Raw genomic sequence first — 23741 nt, 5'->3', positions numbered from 1 at the left:
GGCCAGGCCAAGAAACCTGACCTCTTGAAACTTAAAAGGAAGACAGCTGTTAAAAGTGAAACCAAATGAAATCTGGTTTCTTACTGCCCAGGTACACAGCATTGAAAGAGTTAAGGAAAGGGTGGGGGGCCTGCAGCTATGAGGGGGCTATATCTGTCCCTCACACACACACTGTTTTGTTCATTTTCTGAGGGGACAGCCAAGAGCTGAGAATGCACCATATATCTTACCTTGTGAGATCCCTCCACACAGAAGGCTAACTGAGGTTGAGTAAGTTAGGCTTCTGAAATTATTCTCTTTTTGTTTATTGAGACTGCTAGTAACCTGTATATCTTTTTTAAATGCCTTATATTCTTTGTAATCTTTTTACCGTTGTAAACCCGAAGATATTTCTTAATTATAATAAACATATAATTAGATCTGACTGCTGTGTTCTTGAACCCAAGTCAAGCCAAGTGAAGTTCGTTACCTATTGTTTTCATGAGATATAGAGATTGGTGATTACAGGTGTAGCTAAAGACACCTGCAATGTTCGTAATACATTGAAAAGTCTTTGCTGGTGGCAGCGGAGATTCGCACGGCGCTGGCGCAACTCTCGGATTGGTGTATCCGGAGAGTGGGGCGGCCGGGGTCTGTGACAGGTGGTACATTAGGCAGTTGCTTAGGGGATAGTATCGGGATTCCGGCGTTTAGTACGCCGGTGGTCAGAATAAACAGCAGCATCCTGACGTGCAGGATCCAGACATCTGTTAGGTAAGTGTTCTAACCATAGCCCCCTAAACCTCCCTTCAAGCAGCCTGACCCTAACCATCCCCTGCACAGCTTAACCCTACCATGTGGTGCCTCACCCTAACCCTCCCTCCTCACAGCCTAATCCTCCCACCTTAGTGCATAACCCTAACCCCCTCCCCATTCTTAGTGCCTAAACCTAGTCTTTTCTCCCTGCAGCCTAACCCTAACACAGCTAGCTGAAGAGTGACACTGTAGAGCAACTCATTTAGACAGCTTAAATTATACACCACCACACCACAAAGCAGCCCCCAGTGGTGCAAGTATGGTGGTATGGGGCGGTACTGCATACCGGTAAGAAATTGGCAGCCAGTACGCAGTACCGCCGGGTCGCCACCTTGCAACCATTGTGTCAGGCAGAGGAAAGCGCAGCATCTCCTCTCCTGCCCAGCAGTCAGTCCGGTCTCTCTTCTTTTCCTTCAGTAACAGCAGCGGCGTGTATCACAATCAAACGCCAGTTCATGGGCCAATCAGAGCTCGCAGACTGCAGGCAATCAGGAGCTGCCGCTGCCAGACCACAAGCTATGATTGGCTCATGAACCTTCATTTGATTGTGATACATACCACCGCTGCCGCCGAAGGAAGAGAGTAGAGACCGGACTAACTGGGCAGGAGAGCAGAGCCGCATGTTGCGGCTCTCCTTGACATAGTGACACTGCAGAGCCGACTCCAGGCAGCAGAAGCAACTGTGAGTTACACTGCTGGGGGCGTATGTGTATCTGGCACTACATTACTGTGGGCATTGGTGTATCTGGCACTATTGGGCGGCATATGTGTATCTGGCACTACACTACTGGGGGCATATGTGTATCTGACACTGTGGGGGCATATGTTTATCTGGCATCGTATGGGCATGTCTGGCACTGTGAAGGCATATCTGGCACCGTAGGGGCATATGCGTATCTGGCACTGTGGGGGCATACTGTATGTTTATCTGGCACTGCACTACTGGATGCATATGTGTATCTGGCACTATTGGGGGCATATGTGTATCTGCCACTGCACTATTGGGGGCATATGTGTATCTGCCACTGCACCATTGGGGGCATATGTGTATCACACACACCCATATGTGTATCATGCTCCCATTTTCATTGGCCACACCCCATGTGGCATGTGGCCACCCATTTTTTTTTGTGCACACACAGTACCACTAAGATATTTTTTTTACTTGCACCATTGGGAGCCCTCCCAAGAGGCTAAATTGGCAGTGTGTACAGGGCTGAGCAGCTAAGAGGTATGTCAAAGTATAGTGTGCTAAAAGGCTCTCATCTGTTCCTCATGGTCCATGAGTCATATAGGAGAAAAAAACAGTCAGAGTAAGCACAGGGGTCAAGACTCCTAATGAGTGAATGGCACCAACTGAATGAGCCTCGATTTTGCCCAATGTTGGCAACTACAGTACAGTATGTCATTGTAATGTCACTTTTTCAAGATACTGTGCAAAGACTAATCTATACTGTTACATGCAAGCCCAAGAGTTTACTCTCCAGCAACCTGTTGTTTAAATACAAAGTAGTCCTTCTTCATCAAGAACTAAAGCTTGCTTACAGCAAGATTAGTGTAGATTAAAATGCTTTATTTGCAGCCATACTGTAATAAAACCCTGATTATTGGTATTCTGCAAGAGAAGATCACACTTTGGAAATAGACAAAAATCCAGACATGCTGAGATGTTTCTGACTAATTGGCAGGTTTGATCTAGAAGCAACAGCATGTTTGCAGTTATCAGTGCTACCTACAGCAAATGCTTCCCTGCTTGATGCTGAGACATTCTGTAATAATCTCACACGTATCATTTATTTGACTTTTGAACTTTCTTCATATACAGTAAATTATATTTATATTTTGTTCCTACTAGAAAAAAAAGATTAAAAATATAATCAATGGCTGAAGTTCAGTGCAGTCTTCTTATTGGACATATTTACAGTACAGCTACTGGGGATTTAGGCAGGATCTCAGCAGTCAGGATCCCGGCAGTTGGTATACCAACACCGGAATCCCGACAGAACTAGAAATGCCGGTGCCGGGATGCAGTTTAGAAATGTACTATATGGAGGAAATTTACTAAGAATTGATTTTGGCAGAGCGTACAAATCGACCATAATCGCACCTAATCGCCGGAGCAAAAATAACTAATTACTAACAAGCTGATGATATATATGAGTGAATTTTAGTGTGTGTGCTTTTGCAGCTTTCAAATGTGAATTTGCACATGAAAGCGCTATAAGTCACATTACAAAGCCTCAGACTTCGCATTCCAACTCAAACAAACTCATGCCTCAATTTTCACCACAGGTTGCACTTCAAGTCGCACTACAAGTTGCAGTAAAGTGATAGTATCGCCAGGGCCATCCTGAGACTAATTGTTTTGGTAACTGAATATACAGATGGGTCCACGGTTATCTTGACTAGTTTTCTGCGCCTAGGCACAACATGATTTATTAGCATAAACCCTTCATCTATTGTTCTCAGCTGCAATACAATACAGAGAACAATACAGCAGGGGATTAAGTCATTACAGCAGGGGATTAAGTCCGACTGGCCAGTCTCAGTTTATCCTATTAAAGGTCAAGATAAACGTGGACCCATCTGTATATATTGGCGCCCCTTAGTGGAATATATAGGGACGTAGTCACAGAATAGTACCAATTCTCATTACACCACTTAGTAATGTCCGCTATTCACATTACACCACCCAGTAAAGCCCCTGATACATGTTACACCACAGTAGTGCAGCTTATACAATATATGTTACGCCACAGTATAGCCCCTTTTACACATTATACCATGGTAAAATCCTTTATATATGTCACACCACAGTAGAGCCGTTTCTGCACGTTACACCACAGTATGACTGCTTGTACATGTTATGACACTGGCCAATTCAGACCTGATTGCTGCTGTGCATTTTTGCACAGCGGGCAATCAGGTCTGAACTGTGCATGTGTATGCACTGCAATGCGCAGGCGTGATGGATCAGGTCTGAACTGTGCATGTGTATGCACTGCAATGCGCAGGCGTGATGGTCCGCAGCGCCGGGGAGCACAGGGAAGCGACATGATGGTGCGAAAAATCCCATCGCACAGGCCAATGCAATGAGATGGACAGAAAGAGGGCGTTTCTGGGTGGCAACTGACTGTTTTTTAGGAGTGTCCTGAAAAAACGCAGGAGGGACCAGACGTTTGGAGGGAGGATTCCTGATGTCAGCTCCGGCCCCAATCATCGCAGCGGCTGAGTAAATCCTGGGCTGTGCAGAAGCTGCACAAACTTCTGTTTGTGCAGCTCTCAAGCACATGCGATCGCACCCCTGCACAGTGATTTTCCCCTCCCCTGTAGGCGGCAACTACCTTATCGCAGGTTTTCAAAAAATGCACCCTAGCGATCAGGTCTGAATTAGCCCCACAGTATGGCCACTCATGCATGTTACATCACAGTGGAGCCCCTTATACACATTATGCCATGGTAGAGCCCCTTGTACATGTTACACCACAGTAGAGCCTTTCATACACATTACGTCATGGTAGAGCCCCAAATACACATTAAGCCACAGCAGAGCCTCTAATATACATTATGACATGGTAGAGACATTGCGCATGGGGCACGGGACAGCTTTAGCACTTCTGCTGTAATGTATATTAGCAGTAGTGCATCTGGCAGAGGTGGAGCTGGACGCACTGCTACTATTATACACTGCTCAAAAAAAATAAAGGGAACACTTAAACAACACAATGTAACTCCAAGTCAATCACACTTCTGTGAAATCAAACTGTCCACTTAGGAAGCAACACTGATTGACAATCAATTTCACATGCTGTTGTGCAAATGGAATAGACAACAGGTGGGAATTATAGGCAATTAGCAAGACACCCCCAATAAAGGAGTTGTTCTGCAGGTGGTGACCACAGACCACTTCTCAGCTCCTATGCTTTCTGGCTGATGTTTTGGTCACTTTTGAAAGCTGGTGGTGCTTTCACTCTAGTGGTAGCATGAGACAGAGTCTACAACCCACACAAGTGGCTCAGGTAATGCAGCTCATCCAGGATGGCACATCAATGCGAGCTGTGGCAAGAAGGTTTGCTGTGTCTGTCAGCATAGTGTCCAGAGCATGGAGGCACTACCAGGAGACAGGCCAGTACATCAGGAGACGTGGAGGAGGCCATAGGAGGGCAACAACCAAGCAGCAGGACCGCTACCTCCACCTTTGTGCAAAAAGGAACAGGAGGAGCACTGCCAGAGCCCTGCAAAATGACCTCCAGCAAGCCACAAATGTGCATGTGTCTACTCAAATGATCAGAAACAGACTCCATGAGGGTGGTATGAGGGCCCGACGTCCATAGGTGGGGGTTGTGCTTACAGCCCAACACCGTGCAGGACGTTTGGCATTTGCCAGAGAACACCAAGATTGGCAAATTCGCCACTGGCGCCCTGTGCTCTTCACAGATGAAAGCAGGTTCCCACTGAGCACATGTGACAGACATGACAGATTCTGGAGACGCCAAGGAGAACGTTCTGCTGCCTGCAACATCCTCCAGCATGACTGGTTTGGCAGTGGGTCAGTAATGGTGTGGGGTGGCATTTCTTTGGGGGGCCGCACAGCCCTCCATGTGCTCGCCAGAGGTAGCCTGACTGCCATTAGGTACCGAGATGAGATCCTCAGACCCCTTGTGAGACCATATGCTGGTGCGGTTGGCCCTGGGTTCCTCCTAATGCAAGACAATGCTAGACCTCATGTGGCTGGAGTGTGTCAGCAGTTCCTGCAAGACGAAGGCATTGATGCTATGGACTGGCCCGCCCGTTCCCCAGACCTGAATCCAATTTAGCACATCTGGGACATCATGTCTCGCTCCATCCACCAATGCCACATTGCACCACAGACTGTCCAGGAGTTGGCGGATGCTTTAGTCCAGGTCTGGGAGGAGATCCCTCAGGAGACCATCCGCCACCTCATCAGGAGCATGCCCAGGCATTGTAGGGAGGTCATACAGGCGCGTGGAGGCCACACACACTACTGAGCCTCATTTTGACTTGTTTTAAGGACATTACATCAAAGTTGGATCAGCCTGTAGTGTGTTTTTCCAGTTTAATTTTGAGTGTGACTCCAAATCCAGACCTCCATGGGTTAATAAATTTGATTTCCATTGATAATTTTTGTGTGATTTTGTTGTCAGCACATTCAACTATGTAAAGAACAAGGTATTTAATAAGAATATTTCATTCATTCAGATCTAGGATGTGTTATTTTAGTGTTCCCTTTATTTTTTTGAGCAGTGTACATTGCAGCGGCTAGCGTCAGTGACAGTAGCACTGATGATAATGGCAAAACTGGCTGTAATACCTGCAGAGGCTCCTATGGGTCCTGGAGTCCAAAGGTTCTGTTAGTGTGATTCTGTGTTTATGGCAGTTTCTGGAGCTCAAGGGGTTCTCGCAACTCAGGAGAAGGACTTGGACTAGATGGCAACCACCAAAAGACATGTCACAGGTAAGCCTGGTCAGCCAGATGTGATCAGCCATAAGTCAGGGACAGGGAAAGGCACGTCTGGGATTGGCGAAAGAATGAAGTGCACCAGTATAAAGCTCGGCTCCGGGAGGCATTCTGGTTAGCCTCTGAAAAAGCTATTGCGAAACGTGCATCAGGTGTCCCTGCGCATGTGGCGTCCGCTTGTGCAGTTATACATTAATGTAGTTAAAACTCTTATAACATGTGGTCCCGAGAGGGTTTAAATTAAGCAATGTGTGCCTGGATAGCCTGGCCTCAATACTGACACGCTATATTAATGTATTTGGAGAGAATATGTTGAGATAGCAACAATGTATAATGATTGATAGCTGCACATGAGTTATACAGGAATGAGCTTATACCCTAATGAGAAGGGAGCATTGAGTCTGTGCAACTATATGTTATTAAATGCAATAATATATCCTTGGATGTGCAAACTATTTGTATCTAAGTACTGGTTACATAAACCAAGCAGTAATAGCTGGAGCTAACAAACCCAGAAGGGCATCTCTCCAAAAACGGTACATTTGAAACAGTGTGTGCCCAATTAATATGAAATTATAACATAGACACACACTCTGATATGTTATGAGCCACGGCAGTGGCTCATTCCTGTTTTGCATTTTGGTTATGTATTTTATGTTATACTTCTGTTTCTGTTCCCCGTGGGTGTCATGGGGTGTCCGGAGCCCACCCTTAAGGAGAGGGTACTGTTATGAACCAGAGGTAGTGGTTCATTCCTGTTTTCCGTTTATGTGTTTTGTTATAGTTCTCTTGCAGGCCAGGATTTCCCTTTGCTCTGGTTTAGAAGATTCTTGTTTGCTGCCGGTGGTGAGCCTGTGTAATTGCAGCCTGTTTCCATGTGTTTGGCCTCACCTGTCTGTTAATTGCATCTTGTCAGTTTGGGGTCGTGCAACAGGGCAGCTGCACGACATAATTAATTAGTGCTCTGTTATATTCTGGCTCAGTGCAATACACAGAGGCCGGTAATAGTTCTGAGCTAGTTCCTGCCAGTTCATGAGTTTCTGAGATTCTGTCTAGCAGCTTCTGCCTAGCTGCTTCCAGCCTTGATCCAGTGTCTGATCCAGTGTCTGATCCAGTGTCTGATCCAGCGTCTGATCCAGTGTCTGATCCCGTATCCTGCCGTGAATCGTTCCTGTCCAGAAGTCCTGTGGCTTTGTCTGTGCCTGGTCGAGTATCTGGCTTCTTGGTGTCCACCGGTCTGTCGTTTGGGACTCTGCCTGTCCTGCGGTTCTGAGAGCCTGTGTCGGCTACATTGGGGGTTCCTGTCCGATTGCCAGTATTTGTACCGCTTCCGTGAGTAGCGGCTTTGCCGCGTCCGTCGGCCTAGGCCGCTGTATTCTTTAGTTATACTTGTTACTGGTGTTTTGCAGAGGGTTCTGCATATGCTGTCACCGCCGGTACACAACAGCATTGTGTCGGCGTGTGGACAGCATTTCCTTTGTTGTTGTTTATCCTGGCGGCTGTGCCGCACATACTTTATTTAAGTTCTGTAGCGCCCCTCACTCTGTATTTCTGTCTTTAGTTAGAGGTTCCCCTTGTCATCTCCCCGTCTCGGTTCACGCCTTGTCTCACATTAAGACATGGGGGCATCGGAGTTGGGCAGACCTAATCCGCCCTTCAAACGCGGCTGCCGAGGGCCCAAGAAACCATAGTCACGCAGGCGTGGTCTGACAACGAGGGTGAGACAATGGAGTCAGGTTTCCGTAGGGGTTGCTGATGAGCTCCGTATCTATTGCAGCTTTACGTTCCTGTACTTGGGGCTCATCCGCCCAGTTCCAGGAGTACCAAGTACAGTGAACGTAATATGATACTGGTCATATGAACCAAGCAGCATTATTAGTTTTTGCAAATAAACATAGAAGGACCTCCTCTATAAAAACTAAAATCTATCTGAAATAATGTGTGTTCAATCAATGTGAAGTCATATCATTAACATGCTGGATGAATACCTGGGATGGTAACAGTGTTTAGTTACTAATATTTGTGCATGGATTATGCACAGTTACAGAAAGGTGTCTGACATTGGGCACATTTGTATAATCCCTGATTATATTCAGCACATAGACTAAAGTGGGGGAAACACTGGGAAGATGGAGAGTATAATCTATCCAACAGTCCAATATACTGGTGATAAATTGTGACACACAGACCCTTACATGAGACTGTGATTAGTGATATTATATATACTGATTTTTCAGCTTCTTAGAAAGTATTGAATTAATATGAGTTTAGCATAATCCGTGATAGATACAAGTATAAAACCCTACAAAATAGTAGGAGTGATTTACATGGAGAGTATTATATAGATAGATCTAACAAACCTTATGGGGACACGGATCAAATATGTGCAATGCTACTGTATATACTCATTGTAGGCACCTCATATAGGATAGCAATACCAGTATTTTCCCCACCCACTCAAATGATATAGAGTGACAGCTATATTTAAGGAGGAGGAAGTGTGGGATTATCTCCTACTTCCCATTATACTATTCTGTCTATTCATGATAATTAATTGGATACATACAGTGCACTGTGAGAGATATATATTATTAGACAGATATCAAACTAAATACACACTGCTACTTGTTGTATGTTTATTGAGGGCCAGCGTGGCAATACAGCATAATAAAGACAAATGTAAGAATAAGGTTGAGACTGCAGAGAATTTATAGTCATATATATAGGCATTCACATGCTAATATGTGGTACTAAGTGTACTATTATTTCTGCACCCAGCGGATGTCCTGCATGCAGGGAGTCATATTTGAAACACCTTTTCTAACTTTCCACTTCTTTGTATCTTTTATCCTATATTTCGCAAGTTTTTATATATTATATCAATTAAAAGTTATGTTTTATAGGTAATATTGTGCATCGCTATAAGGCAAATATATCTTTCTCTCTCTGTACATGTAATTAACCCTATTTTGCCTAGGTAGTACCCCCTATACAGAATATTTATATTTATACACTATTTGAAATTTGAGGGGGGCTTTTTCCCCCTGTAAAATTAGATGACTAGTGTGACCTTTCTCTTGTGCATTTTCTAAACCTTAGTGAGTTTCTCTCACTCCTTTTCTCTGGTCAGCACAGTCCTACATTAGTCAGTCAATGACACCACAGTGTGGGGACAAACTTTGAGATTACAAGTAAATATAATATACAATTTGTTTTGTTTTAAGACCAGGTTGCCTTTTGCATCCGATCTATACATTATCTTCGATAATTGTAGCAAATCCCAGAATATCACAATCAAACAGGAGTGGATTTAGCCTGAGTAAGGAACTGAATGACAGACAGTCTAGACTACAGGGTAATGCGGAAATGCTGTTTGATACAGAAATGGCAAATGCTGATGTATCCAGAGGAGACTGGATGAATGATCTATATCAGTTGAAACATTTACTGATTTCCTTTGTTCGAACTGGCCACAGAGACACTTAAACAGGAATGGGAAAAAACTTTGACAACATGCTCCCTTAGTTTAATTAATATTTAGATTAAACATGATGAAATAATGTTGGATAACTACAGACAAGAGATCACAACCATAGGAGAGAGGCTTAAGAGTCATGAGAATTTGGAGAAATTCTAAAAAAAATGTACGATAAATACAAACAAGAAATAGAGACCATTGAAAAGGAAGTAATTAATAGGAAGAAATCTAAACTACAGAGAGATAAAAGTGACTTCCTTTCAAAGTCAGTTTATAGATGGAATCATATAAAAAAGAGGAATGTAACAGACCAACATGATGGGTATACCACCTCGGAATTAGACTCATCAGAGAACGAATCCGCCAGTGGGCAATTCTCGTTCAGGAACCAACAGAAGGATTTTTTAGGGGTCACTCCAAGAGAGATTTGAGACACCATAGGATGAAATATAAGAGGATCAGAAGAGGAAAGAAGAGGCAAGAGAGGCCCATGAGAATGGAGAGAAGACCGCAGGGACTACAGACGCTACGGGAAGTGACAGAGATCGACTCCCTGAAGATCATCAATTTAACTGACCATGTCCTCACACCCCCTCAAATTGAAATATTAAACAAAGGACTCTCTTTCTCACTCACCCAATCCTTTGATCGATTCAATTTAGAAAAAGATTTGAACCTCTTTGCTCGGAAATTACTTTTGAAAAAATGTTTTGCCAAAAGGAAGGGCCAAGACATCTGGGACCCCATTTCTTACAATCTTACGCAAGAGGATTCTGAAGATCTAGTTATCTTGGTGGAATTGGAAGATCCACTTCATGAAGTACAGGAAATTACAGGTGGAATGCCGATGCAGGCACCATCAAGAACTAGGGAAATCATGCTGAAGAAAATATCTACTTTCTTCCCAGATTCTACCATTTGCCCACAAGTAAAGGTCTTTGTGGACCTTGTGAGCAGGGATCTAGACAATCTTGAACAGAAAAAAAACAGGTATTAAATACCGACAGAATCTGAATAAGGAACAGAAGAGAGCCCTGAGTGAAATTCAGCGTTGGGATAATACCGTTATCAAACCTTCAGATAAAGGGGGGAATGTGGTACTCTAGTCCTGGGATAAATATGTGAAGGAATTGAACAAACAGTTGAATAATAAATCCTGTGTTAAAAAAAACTTACTTTCAATCCTACCAGTGATTTCCTGAAACGATATAAGAAAACAATACAGAGAGCAAAGGATAATGGAACTATCTCTAAAAAGGACTTTGAATTTTTGGTGACTGAATTCCCCAAGGTTCCAACCCTGTACCTCCTTTCAAAAATCCACAAAGATGAGAAAACCCACCCGGTAGGCCGATCGTCTCAGGTATTGGAAGCTTAATGGAAAAGGTGAGCACTTTTGTGGATGCACATTTAAGGAAATATGTGATGAGCCTACCCTCCTATACAAGAGACACCTTAGATGTCCTGAATAAGATCCAAGATGTAATCTTGAATACTGATATCTACTTGATAACCTGCGATGTAGAGAGCCTATATACAAGCATCAAACATGACTATGGCATCCAGGCGGCCAAGTATTTTTTAAGCGTGGATCACCCCTCAGAATTCAATAACTTTCTTCTGATGCTTTTACAATTTGTATTAACAAAGAATTACTTTGTCTGTAATAACAGCTTCTACCTCCAGGTACAGGGCACAGCTATGGGGACTACATGTGCCCCAACGTATGCTAACCTGTACCTGGGGTGGTGGGAGAGAGAGCTGGTCTTCTGCGAAGAGAATGACATCTACACTACACATGTAGTTATGTGGTTGAGATACATCGATGATCTCCTCATTATATGGGAAGGAGATGTACAAACCTTCAGAAATTTTATGGAGAAATTAAACTCAAATGATCTGAATCTCAAACTAACATATGAGATGGATAGGAGGCAGGTGAATTTTCTAGATGTAACACTCACACTAGAAGAGGATGGTCACATCTCCTCAGATCTTTTTCGCAAAAAGACTGCAACTAACAGCATACTCCATAAAGACAGCTCCCATCATCCACCTGTTTTGAGAGGACTGCCTAAGGGAGAATTTCTACGGATGAGGAGGAATTGCTCCAAAGAGGAAACCTTCCTCATGAGAGCATAAGAACTCGGTGGAAGACTCGAATTGCGAGGATACAGCAAAAGGTCCATCAAACATGCCTTCAATGAGACTAGAAAACACACTAGAGATGAGCTATTAATCCCAAAGATCACCAACAAAGAAACAGACAAGATCCGCTTCATAGGGACTTTTTGTCAGGAGTGGCAAGATATTTGAAAAATACTGTAAACACACTCCCAACGTATTGAATACGGATCCAGATCTGGCTATAGCGTTGGGCAAACGTATCGATATTAGTTGGAGAAGATCCAAAAATCTGAAGGATTTATTAGAGGAAAGCCATTTTGGCACCCCAAAATCAGTCTATAGAAAGAAAGGCTCCTACAAATGTGGTACATGCAAAGAATGTGCCACGATGACACCCATGACACAGTACACAGACAGATTCAACAAAACTTGGCTGATAGGGGAATACATAAACTGTGATACATCAGCAGTTGTCTATAATCTCACATGTCCATGCAACAAGAGCTACATAGGTAAAACCAAGAGACCATTTAAGAGGAGGATTTTGGAACATATTGGCAGTATCAGGAATGCCGAACGTGATCAGGGATTATTTAGACATCTTACCCCCATAGCACGTAATTTTCTGAAATATCATCAATCTGACTCCAGGGGTCTCCCAGCTTTCGGCATGAACAGGATAGTCCTCAACATCAGGGGAGGAGATATAGATTGTGAATTATTGAAACAGGAGATGAAATTAATCTTCCTGATGGACACCCTCAAACCAATAGGTTTGAATGAAGAAAATTCATATATTCCCTTTCTAGAGTGAATGTTTGTTGAGCATATATCTGAACACTAAATCTGTAGTAAGCTCATTATGTCCTCCCAACATTGTATCATTACTGAAATGTGTGCAGTGGGATGTTCCTGATATCCACCAAGGAGCTGTGGAATGTGCAGATGGGAAAATACGATCCCCAATACTAAATATCCGATGCGTCATGCCCCTCAGCACGCAAATATTAGTGAATATGGATACTGGATCTTCTGATTAATATTCTCGAAATGAGAACTACAAATGGAGTGAAGATGCACAGATTACACTGTAGAGACCGTAGCGCCTAATTGACCTTTAATCCTTATTATCATGTTATAAGCCTGTTCATTTCCCTCTTGCGTTGAAAGACTTAAAATCTAGTAGAGTACATTTTAACACTCCTGACAAATAATAGAATAATTGGACACGTAACTGTGAATATTAAGATCAGAAATGTCATACAATACCATATACTGTAACATCATTCAACTCAATAGTGTGCCATAGAAGTAATATTTTCCTCCTATTCTTTAAGTAGAATCTACCTACCCTACCCTTTCTCTTATTTGTGGCTTAATACTATAAGAGTAAGAAATAAGCTTTACTTTTTGGATATCTGAAGAAGAGAGTAATACTTAAAATAGAAGTTCCGAATAGGAATTCCAATTAACACTGTGTATCTGATCATGTGGTGAATAACTTGCAGTCTCCTCAGTAACATCTTCCAGTAAATAACTGTTCACTAACATTATTATTATGTGTGCTATGGAATAATATTCTCCATGTTCTGATCTCTATTTTTAAACATTAGATGTATGACCTGTTTACCGTACTATTCTTTTTCCTATTTGTAGATCAGTATCACAAAAACAAGATATATTTCCTACATTACTTTGGATACCCCCCAAAAAAACCTTCAACACTTACCTGGGAATATTTTCGAATAAGAATCCCAACTAAATAGCATGTACTTGATTGTGTGCTTAATGTCTTGCAGTCTCCTCATTAACACTTTTTTTTATTGAGTAACATGTTATTACTATGCTATTATTATTTTTACCAATGTATTGTCTCCTTGGATACTAAATGAAGAGTCTAATACTTATCTGGAGCTGTTTTTAATAGGAATCCTGAATAGCAATATATATTTGGACAGCGGTGAATATCTCGCAGTCCTCTCATTAACACTTCAAAGCAGGTGACTGGCTATCCTTATTAAATATGTTATCTGTAATCGATCCTTGACCCTCATTATTTTAGATTAGAACTTTACATAACATTACAACAGTCTTCATGTATGTATGATTTGTAGAAAAATTATTTATATTAGTCAAATCACATTTTTGGGATATTTACACATTCTTTTTTTTTTTTTTGTTTTTTTTTTTTTAATGTCACTTTATTTCACACTTTTTTACATCTATCACTAGATATAAAAACAATATTGCACAATACTGCAACACCAATAGGACCTTGATGGAATGTAGCAACTCCTACGTATATCTGTAAATATTATAAGATATTTCATAAACCCTTGTTAGGCACATGTCACGATCCGGGTATCTGGACGCCATTACTTGCCTTTTAGATGCCTTCTGAAGTTGGCTCAGCGTGCCAGGGCCGGATCTCATCTGTGTTCCTGATGTCCACACTCTGCATATCCCTCCTGTCACTCTGAGACGCTGTCACAGCGGCGCCATGTTTGAACCTTGTGTGGCGTCTCCCGTCCTCCACGGCCTCCGCCGCCGCTCCTGTGTTCCAGTATGCAGGTTGTCAGAGTGGTGCCCCATGCCTGCCGCGGCCTCCGCTGTCATCCATGTGTCTCAGTGTGCAGTTGTCAGTTTGGCGTCTCCTGTCCTCCGCGGCCGGCGCCGCCATTGCTGCTATGTTTCCACATGGTTTTCCAAACCAACTTTCCCTCCAAGTACTAACATGGGCGCAGCCATGTTTGTTCCAGTCACATGTTCAATCTCCACCAATCTGCTGCACTGTGAATCTGCATGATTGGCCAGCCAATGCCTGCCCTGCAGCAGGTATAAGTATCCTGTGCCTGAACCAGGAAATGGTCAAACCTTGTTCCAGTCTCTCTCTCCTGTGGTTGTTTCTCCAGGTTCCAGCTCCTGTCTCCAGCAGCCACTACGAGACCCGCACCTGCCTTCCATCCTGCGGTGCAGCCTGACTCTGCAGCCCTCCGTGGCTATTCCAGCTTCCAGCTATTAACCCATCTGCTTCCAGCGGTCAGCTTCCAGCAGTATCCAGTTTTCTTCAAAGTGCCGGTGTTATTCCAGCGGATCCCTACTTACCAGCAGTATCCACTACCACCGGTAACTCCTTTTCAACTCTTCTGTTTCCACGCTCCCTAGCATCTTACAGTCTTCACCACCTGGCTGATTCCATTCAGCATCCACTCCGTGTCTTCATCACCTGACTGGTTCCATCCAGCATCTACTCCGTTTCTTCACCACCTGGCTGATTCCATTCAGCATCCACTCCGTGTCTTCACTACCTGGCTGATTCCATTTCAGCATCCACTCCATGTCTCTACCACCTGGCTGGTTTCATCCAGTATCTACAACAGTCTGTTCAAGTTACCAACTACATCTACACTTCTACTGGCGTGTTCCTTGGCTATCTTCACTACTACAGCCAGGCCTGGTAAGGTTATTCCATCAAAGGACTTTAACATCTATTCCTTAACCTACCAGTGCTCTGTGATACCTCCCATGGTTTTAAGTGATCCAGGAACTGTATTATTTGCCATTTGCTTTTATCAACTGTGAATACTGTTGTTTCTACACGGAGTCTGTTAATAAAAGTTTTATTGACTTTTAACCTGGTTGTCATGGTCACACCTTCGGGTAATCCTTCTACACTTACATGTCCAGGGGTCTGATTAAACCTCCCAAGTTTAATTTCATTTCACCCTCTACAACTGAGGCTTCCTCCTGTCAGCCTAAACCCTCAGTTGTGACAGTAAGCACTGACCAAATGAATCCAGTCGGAGACCAGGATCAAGCGGCCAGGCCGATGCAAGAACTGGCAGCCAGACTCGAACATCAGGAGGCTGCACAAGGCCACATCATCCGCTGTCTCCAGGATCTCTCTACCCGACTGGATGGGATTCAAACGACCCTCCGTGGACCTGACACGTCCGGTGCGTCCACCACAGTGACACCAGCTGTAACCCCACCCACCTTACCCATTTCTACTCCACGTCTTCATCTTCCAACGCCAGCAAAATTTGACGGATCTCCAAGATTCAGCAGGGGATTTCTCAACCAATGTGAAATCCATTTTGAGCTACAACCTGGCAATTTCCCCAGTGACCGTACTAAAATTGCCTATATTATTTCCCTTCTCAGTGGCTCAGCCCTTGACTGGGCATCACCTTTATGGGAGAAGTCTGATACCCTGTTGTCACTGCTACTTGTTGTATGTTTATTGAGGGCCAGCGTGGCAATACAGCATAATAAAGACAAATGTAAGAATAAGGTTGAGACTGCAGAGAATTTATAGTCATATATATAGGCAGAGAATTTATAGTCATATATATAGGCATTCACATGCTAATATGTGGTACTAAGTGTACTATTATTTCTGCACCCAGCGGATGCCCTGCATGCAGGGAGTCATATTTGAAACACCTTTTCTAACTTTCCACTTCTTTGTATCTTTTATCCTATATTTCGCAAGTTTTTATATATTATATCAATTAAAAGTTATGTTTTATAAGTAATATTGTGCATCACTATAAGGCAAATATATCTTTCTCTCTCTGTACATGTAATTAACCCTATTTTGCCTAGGTAGTACCCCCTATAGAGAATATTTATATTTATACACTATTTGAAATTTGAGGGGGGCTTTTTTCCCCTGTAAAATTAGATGACTAGTGTGACCTTTCTCTTGTGCATTTTCTAAACCTTAGTGAGTTTCTCTCACTCCTTTTCTCTGGTCAGCACAGTCCTACATTAGTCAGTCAATGACACCACAGTGTGGGGACAAATTTTGAGATTACAAGTAAATATAATATACAATTTGTTTTGTTTTAAGACCAGGTTGCCTTTTGCATCAGATCTATACATTATCTTCGATAATTATAGCAAATCCCAGAATATCACAATCAAACAGGAGTGGATTTAGCCTGAGTAAGGAACTGAATGACAGACAGTCTAGACTACAGGGTAATGCGGAAATGCTGTTTGATACAGAAATGGCAAATGCTGATGTATCCAGAGGAGACTGGATGAATGATCTATATCAGTTGACACATTTACTGATTTCCTTTGTTCGAACTGGCCACAGAGACACTTAAACAGGAATGGGAAAAAACTTTGACAACATGCTCCCTTAGTTTAATTAATATTTAGATTAAACATGATGAAATAATGTTGGATAACTACAGACAAGAGATCACAACCATAGGAGAGAGGCTTAAGAGTCATGAGAATTTGGAGAAATTCTAAAAAATGTACGATAAATACAAACAAGAAATAGAGACCATTGAAAAGGAAGTAATTAATAGGAAGAAATCTAAACTACAGAGAGATAAAAGTGACTTCCTTTCAAAGACAGTTTATAGATGGAATCATATAAAAAAGAGGAATGTAACAGACCAACATGATGGGTATACCACCTCGGAATTAGACTCATCAGAGAACGAATCCGCCAGTGGGCAATTCTCGTTCGGGAACCAACAGAAGGATTTTTTAGGGGGTCACTCCAAGAGAGATTTGAGACACCATAGGATGAAATATAAGAGGATCAGAAGAGGAAAGAAGAGGCAAGAGAGGCCCATGAGAATGGAGAGAAGACCGCAGGGAGTACAGACGCTACGGGAAGAGACAGAGATCGACTCCCTGAAGATCATCAATTTAACTGACCATGTCCTCACACCCCCTCAAATTGAAATATTAAACAAAGGACTCTCTTTCTCACTCACCCAATCCTTTGATCGATTCAATTTAGAAAAAGATTTGAACCTCTTTGCTCGGAAATTACTTTTGAAAAAATGTTTTGCCAAAAGGAAGGGCCAAGACATCTGGGACCCCATTCCTTACAATCTTATGCAAGAGGATTCTAAAGATCTAGTTATCTTGGTGGAATTGGAAGATCCACTTCATGAAGTACAGGAAATTACAGGTGGAATGCCGATGCAGGCACCATCAAGAACTAGGGAAACCATGCTGAAGAAAATATCTACTTTCTTCCCAGATTCTACCATTTGCCCACAAGTAAAGGTCTTTGTGGACCTTGTGAGCAGGGATCTAGACAATCTTGAACAGAAAAAAACAGGTATTAAATACCGACAGAATCTGAATAAGGAACAGAAGAGAGCCCTGAGTGAAATTCAGCATTGGGATAATACCGTTATCAAACCTTCAGATAAAGGGGGGAATGTGGTACTCTGGTCCTGGGATAAATATGTGAAGGAATTGAACAAACAGTTGAATAATAAATCCTGTTATAAAAAAACTTACTTTCAATCCTACCAGTGATTTCCTGAAACGATATAAGAAAACAATACAGAGAGCAAAGGATAATGGAACTATCTCTAAAAAGGACTTTGAATTTTTGGTGACTGAATTCCCCAAGGTTCCAACCCTGTACCTCCTTTCAAAAATCCACAAAGATGAGAAAACCCACCCGGTAGGCCGATCGTCTCAGGTATTGGAAGCTTAATGGAAAAGGTGAGCACTTTTGTGGATGCACATTTAAGGAAATATGTGATGAGCCTACCCTCCTATACAAGAGACACCTTAGATGTCCTGAATAAGATCCAAGATGTAATCTTGAATACTGATATCTACTTAATAACCTGCGATGTAGAGAGCCTATATACAAGCATCAAACATGACTATGGCATCCAGGCGGCCAAGTATTTTTTAAGCGTGGATCACCCCTCAGAATTCAATAACTTTCTTCTGATACTTTTACAATTTGTATTAACAAAGAATTACTTTGTCTGTAATAACAGCTTCTACCTCCAGGTACAGGGCACAGCTATGGGGACTACATGTGCCCCAACGTATGCTAACCTGTACCTGGGGTGGTGGGAGAGAGAGCTGGTCTTCTGCGAAGAGAATGACATCTACACTACACATGTAGTTATGTGGTTGAGATACATCGATGATCTCCTCATTATATGGGAAGGAGATGTACAAACCTTCAGAAATTTTATGGAGAAATTAAGCTCAAATGATCTGAATCTCAAACTAACATATGAGATGGATAGGAGGCAGGTGAATTTTCTAGATGTAACACTCACACTAGAAGAGGATTGTCACATCTCCTCAGATCTTTTTCGCAAAAAGACTGCAACTAACAGCATACTCCATAAAGACAGCTCCCATCATCCACCTGTTTTGAGAGGACTGCCTAAGGGAGAATTTCTACGGATGAGGAGGAATTGCTCCAAAGAGGAAACCTTCCTCATGAGAGCATAAGAACTCGGTGGAAGACTCGAATTGCGAGGATACAGCAAAAGGTCCATCAAACATGCCTTCAATGAGACTAGAAAACACACTAGAGATGAGCTATTAATCCCAAAGATCACCAACAAAGAAACAGACAAGATCCGCTTCATAGGGACTTTTTGTCAGGAGTGGCAAGATATTTGAAAAATACTGTAAACACACTCCCAACGTATTGAATACGGATCCAGATCTGGCTATAGCGTTGGGCAAACGTATCGATATTAGTTGGAGAAGATCCAAAAATCTGAAGGATTTATTAGAGGAAAGCCATTTTGGCACCCCAAAATCAGTCTATAGAAAGAAAGGCTCCTACAAATGTGGTACATGCAAAGAATGTGCCACGATGACACCCATGACACAGTACACAGACAGATTCAACAAAACTTGGCTGATAGGGGAATACATAAACTGTGATACATCAGCAGTTGTCTATAATCTCACATGTCCATGCAACAAGAGCTACATAGGTAAAACCAAGAGACCATTTAAGAGGAGGATTTTGGAACATATTGGCAGTATCAGGAATGCCGAACGTGATCAGGGATTATTTAGACATCTTACCCCCATAGCACGTAATTTTCTGAAATATCATCAATCTGACTCCAGGGGTCTCACAGCTTTCGGCATGAACAGGATAGTCCTCAACATCAGGGGAGGAGATATAGATTGTGAATTATTGAAACAGGAGATGAAATTAATCTTCCTGATGGACACCCTCAAACCAATAGGTTTGAATGAAGAAAATTCATATATTCCCTTTCTAGAGTGAATGTTTGTTGAGCATATATCTGAACACTAAATCTGTAGTAAGCTCATTATGTCCTCCCAACATTGTATCATTACTGAAATGTGTGCAGTGGGATGTTCCTGATATCCACCAAGGAGCTGTGGAATGTGCAGATGGGAAAATACGATCCCCAATACTAAATATCCGATGCGTCATGCCCCTCAGCACGCAAATATTAGTGAATATGGATACTGGATCTTCTGATTAATATTCTCGAAATGAGAACTACAAATGGAGTGAAGATGCACAGATTACACTGTAGAGACCGTAGCGCCTAATTGACCTTTAATCCTTATTATCATGTTATAAGCCTGTTCATTTCCCTCTTGCGTTGAAAGACTTAAAATCTAGTAGAGTACATTTTAACACTCCTGACAAATAATAGAATAATTGGACACGTAACTGTGAATATTAAGATCAGAAATGTCATACAATACCATATACTGTAACATCATTCAACTCAACAGTGTGCCATAGAAGTAATATTTTCCTCCTGACCGCCATCTTTAAGTAGAATCTACCTACCCTACCCTTTCTCTTATTTGTGGCTTAATACTATAAGAGTAAGAAATAAGCTTTACTTTTTGGATATCTGAAGAAGAGAGTAATACTTAAAATAGAAGTTCCGAATAGGAATTCCAATTAACACTGTGTATCTGATCATGTGGTGAATAACTTGCAGTCTTCTCAGTAACATCTTCCAGTAAATAACTGTTCACTAACATTATTATTATGTGTGCTATGGAATAATATTCTCCATGTTCTGATCTCTATTTTAAACATTAGATGTATGACCTGTTTACCGTACTATTCTTTTTCCTATTTGTAGATCAGTATCACAAAAACAAGATATATTTCCTACATTACTTTGGATACCCCCCAAAAAAACCTTCAACACTTACCTGGGAATATTTTCGAATAAGAATCCCAACTAAATAGCATGTACTTGATTGTGTGCTTAATGTCTTGCAGTCTCCTCATTAACACTTTTTTTTATTGAGTAACATGTTATTACTATGCTATTATTATTTTTACCAATGTATTGTCTCCTTGGATACTAAATGAAGAGTCTAATACTTATCTGGAGCTGTTTTTAATAGGAATCCTGAATAGCAATATATATTTGGACAGCGGTGAATATCTCGCAGTCCTCTCATTAACACTTCAAAGCAGGTGACTGGCTATCCTTATTAAATATGTTATCTGTAATCGATCCTTGACCCTCATTATTTTAGATTAGAACTTTACATAACATTACAACAGTCTTCCTGTATGTATGATTTGTAGAAACATTATTTATATTAGTCAAATCACATTTTTGGGATATTTACACATTATTTTGATTTTTTTTGTTTTATTTTAATGTCACTTTATTTCACACTTTTTTACATCTATCACTAGATATAAAAACAATATTGCACAATACTGCAACACCAATAGGACCTTGATGGAATGCAGCAACTCCTACGTATATCTGTAAATATTATAAGATATTTCATAAACCCTTGTTAGGCACATGTCACGATCCGGGTATCTGGACGCCATTACTTGCCTTTTAGATGCCTTCTGAAGTTGGCTCAGCGTGCCAGGGCCGGATCTCATCTGTGTTCCTGATGTCCACACTCTGCATATCCCTCCTGTCACTCTGAGACGCTGTCACAGCGGCGCCATGTTTGAACCTTGTGTGGCGTCTCCCGTCCTCCACGGCCTCCGCCGCCGCTCCTGTGTTCCGGTATGCAGGTTGTCAGAGTGGTGCCCCATGCCTGCCGCGGCCTCCGCTGTCATCCATGTGTCTCAGTGTGCAGTTGTCAGTTTGGCGTCTCCTGTCCTCCGCGGCCGGCGCCGCCATTGCTTCTATGTTTCCACATGGTTTTCCAAACCAACTTTCCCTCCAAGTACTAACATGGGCGCAGCCATGTTTGTTCCAGTCACATGTTCAATCTCCACCAATCTGCTGCACTGGGAATCTGCATGATTGGCCAGCCAATGCCTGCCCTGCAGCAGGTATAAGTATCCTGTGCCTGAACCAGGAAATGGTCAGTGCTTTGAATGTCAAACCTTATTCCAGTCTCTCTCTCCTGTGGTTGTTTCTCCAGGTTCCAGCTCCTGTCTCCAGCAGCCACTACGAGACCCGCACCTGCCTTCCATCCTGCGGTGCAGCCTGACTCTGCAGCCCTCCGTGGCTATTCCAGCTTCCAGCTATTAACCCATCTGCTTCCAGCGGTCAGCTTCCAGCAGTATCCAGTTTTCTTCAAAGTGCCGGTGTTATTCCAGCGGATCCCTACTTACCAGCAGTATCCACTACCACCGGTAACTCCTTTTCAACTCTTCTGTTTCCACGCTCCCTAGCATCTTACAGTCTTCACCACCTGGCTGATTGCATTCAGCATCCACTCCGTGTCTTCATCACCTGACTAGTTCCATCCAGCATCCACTCCGTTTCTTCACCACCTGGCTGATTCCATTCAGCATCCACTCCGTGTCTTCACTACCTGGCTGATTCCATTTCAGCATCCACTCCGTGTCTCTACCACCTGGCTGGTTTCATCCAGTATCTACAACAGTCTGTTCAAGTTACCAACTACATCTACACTTCTACTGGCGTGTTCCTTGGCTATCTTCACTACTACAGCCAGGCCTGGTAAGGTTATTCCATCAAAGGACTTTAACATCTATTCCTTAACCTACCAGTGCTCTGTGATACCTCCCATGGTTTTAAGTGATCCAGGAACTGTATTATTTGCCATTTGCTTTTATCAACTGTGAATACTGTTGTTTCTACACGGAGTCTGTTAATAAAAATTTTATTGACTTTTAACCTGGTTGTCATGGTCACACCTTCGGGTAATCCTTCTACACTTACATGTCCAGGGGTCTGATTAAACCTCCCAAGTTTAATTTCATTTCACCCCCTACAACTGAGGCTTCCTCCTGTCAGCCTAAACCCTCAGTTGTGACAGCACAAAGTTGAAATATATACAGTCTTGTCAGACTCACAATTTCATTATCCCCCCCCCCCCCCTGTTTCTTTGATGTTCACTATTGCACATTGGCATCACTTTACACAATAGGAACGATCACATATTATCAGGGAGGTCTGGAGGATGACCAATACATTATATTATTATCATATAAAGCTACAGTATATTAAACATATACTGTTAGAAAGGAGATATCCATAAGACAGCACAGATATATTGATCTGGTGTGCATAGATTATACCAGAAGTAGACTATAGGAGAGATAATATGGAATTCATTATGGGCAGTATAGCCTATTGAATGCAACTGAAGGATCAACCCAGTGGGGACATATTTATCAATTAAGCTGTATTTATGAGTGAAGACCGCGTAATTCGAAATAATAAATTTCTATAGTAATTGTTGTGTAGAAACATCTAACACCAAATATATCCGAATGTAGAAGGAATAACACGATAGTAGTGTACAGATCTTGGATGGAACAAGGCAATAAAGTATACTGTCCCATTGAACAAGATCAGTAAGCTGATTAATTTCATTGTGACATGTACACACATCCATCCTTTATAAGGGATGGACCAGACACATAGGAATGTGAATAGAGAATATAAATGACAGATCTGCACACCAATGAATGGGTACTCAGCAATCAATTAGATTGCCTTGTGCGGCCCTGCGAGATCTCCGTGAACCTGTTGGTCACATGATTGGAGAGAACGCCGGACAGCAGAGCACCGCACAGGTAAGACGTCATTAAAGCACGTCTGGGATTGGTGCAAGAATGAAGTGCACCAGTATAAAGCTCGGATCTGGGAG

The sequence above is a fragment of the Pseudophryne corroboree genome, chromosome 3 (assembly GCF_028390025.1).
Source record: "Pseudophryne corroboree isolate aPseCor3 chromosome 3, aPseCor3.hap2, whole genome shotgun sequence".
Lineage (NCBI taxonomy): Eukaryota > Metazoa > Chordata > Amphibia > Anura > Myobatrachidae > Pseudophryne > Pseudophryne corroboree.
Note: the sequence above shows the minus strand (reverse complement) of the source record.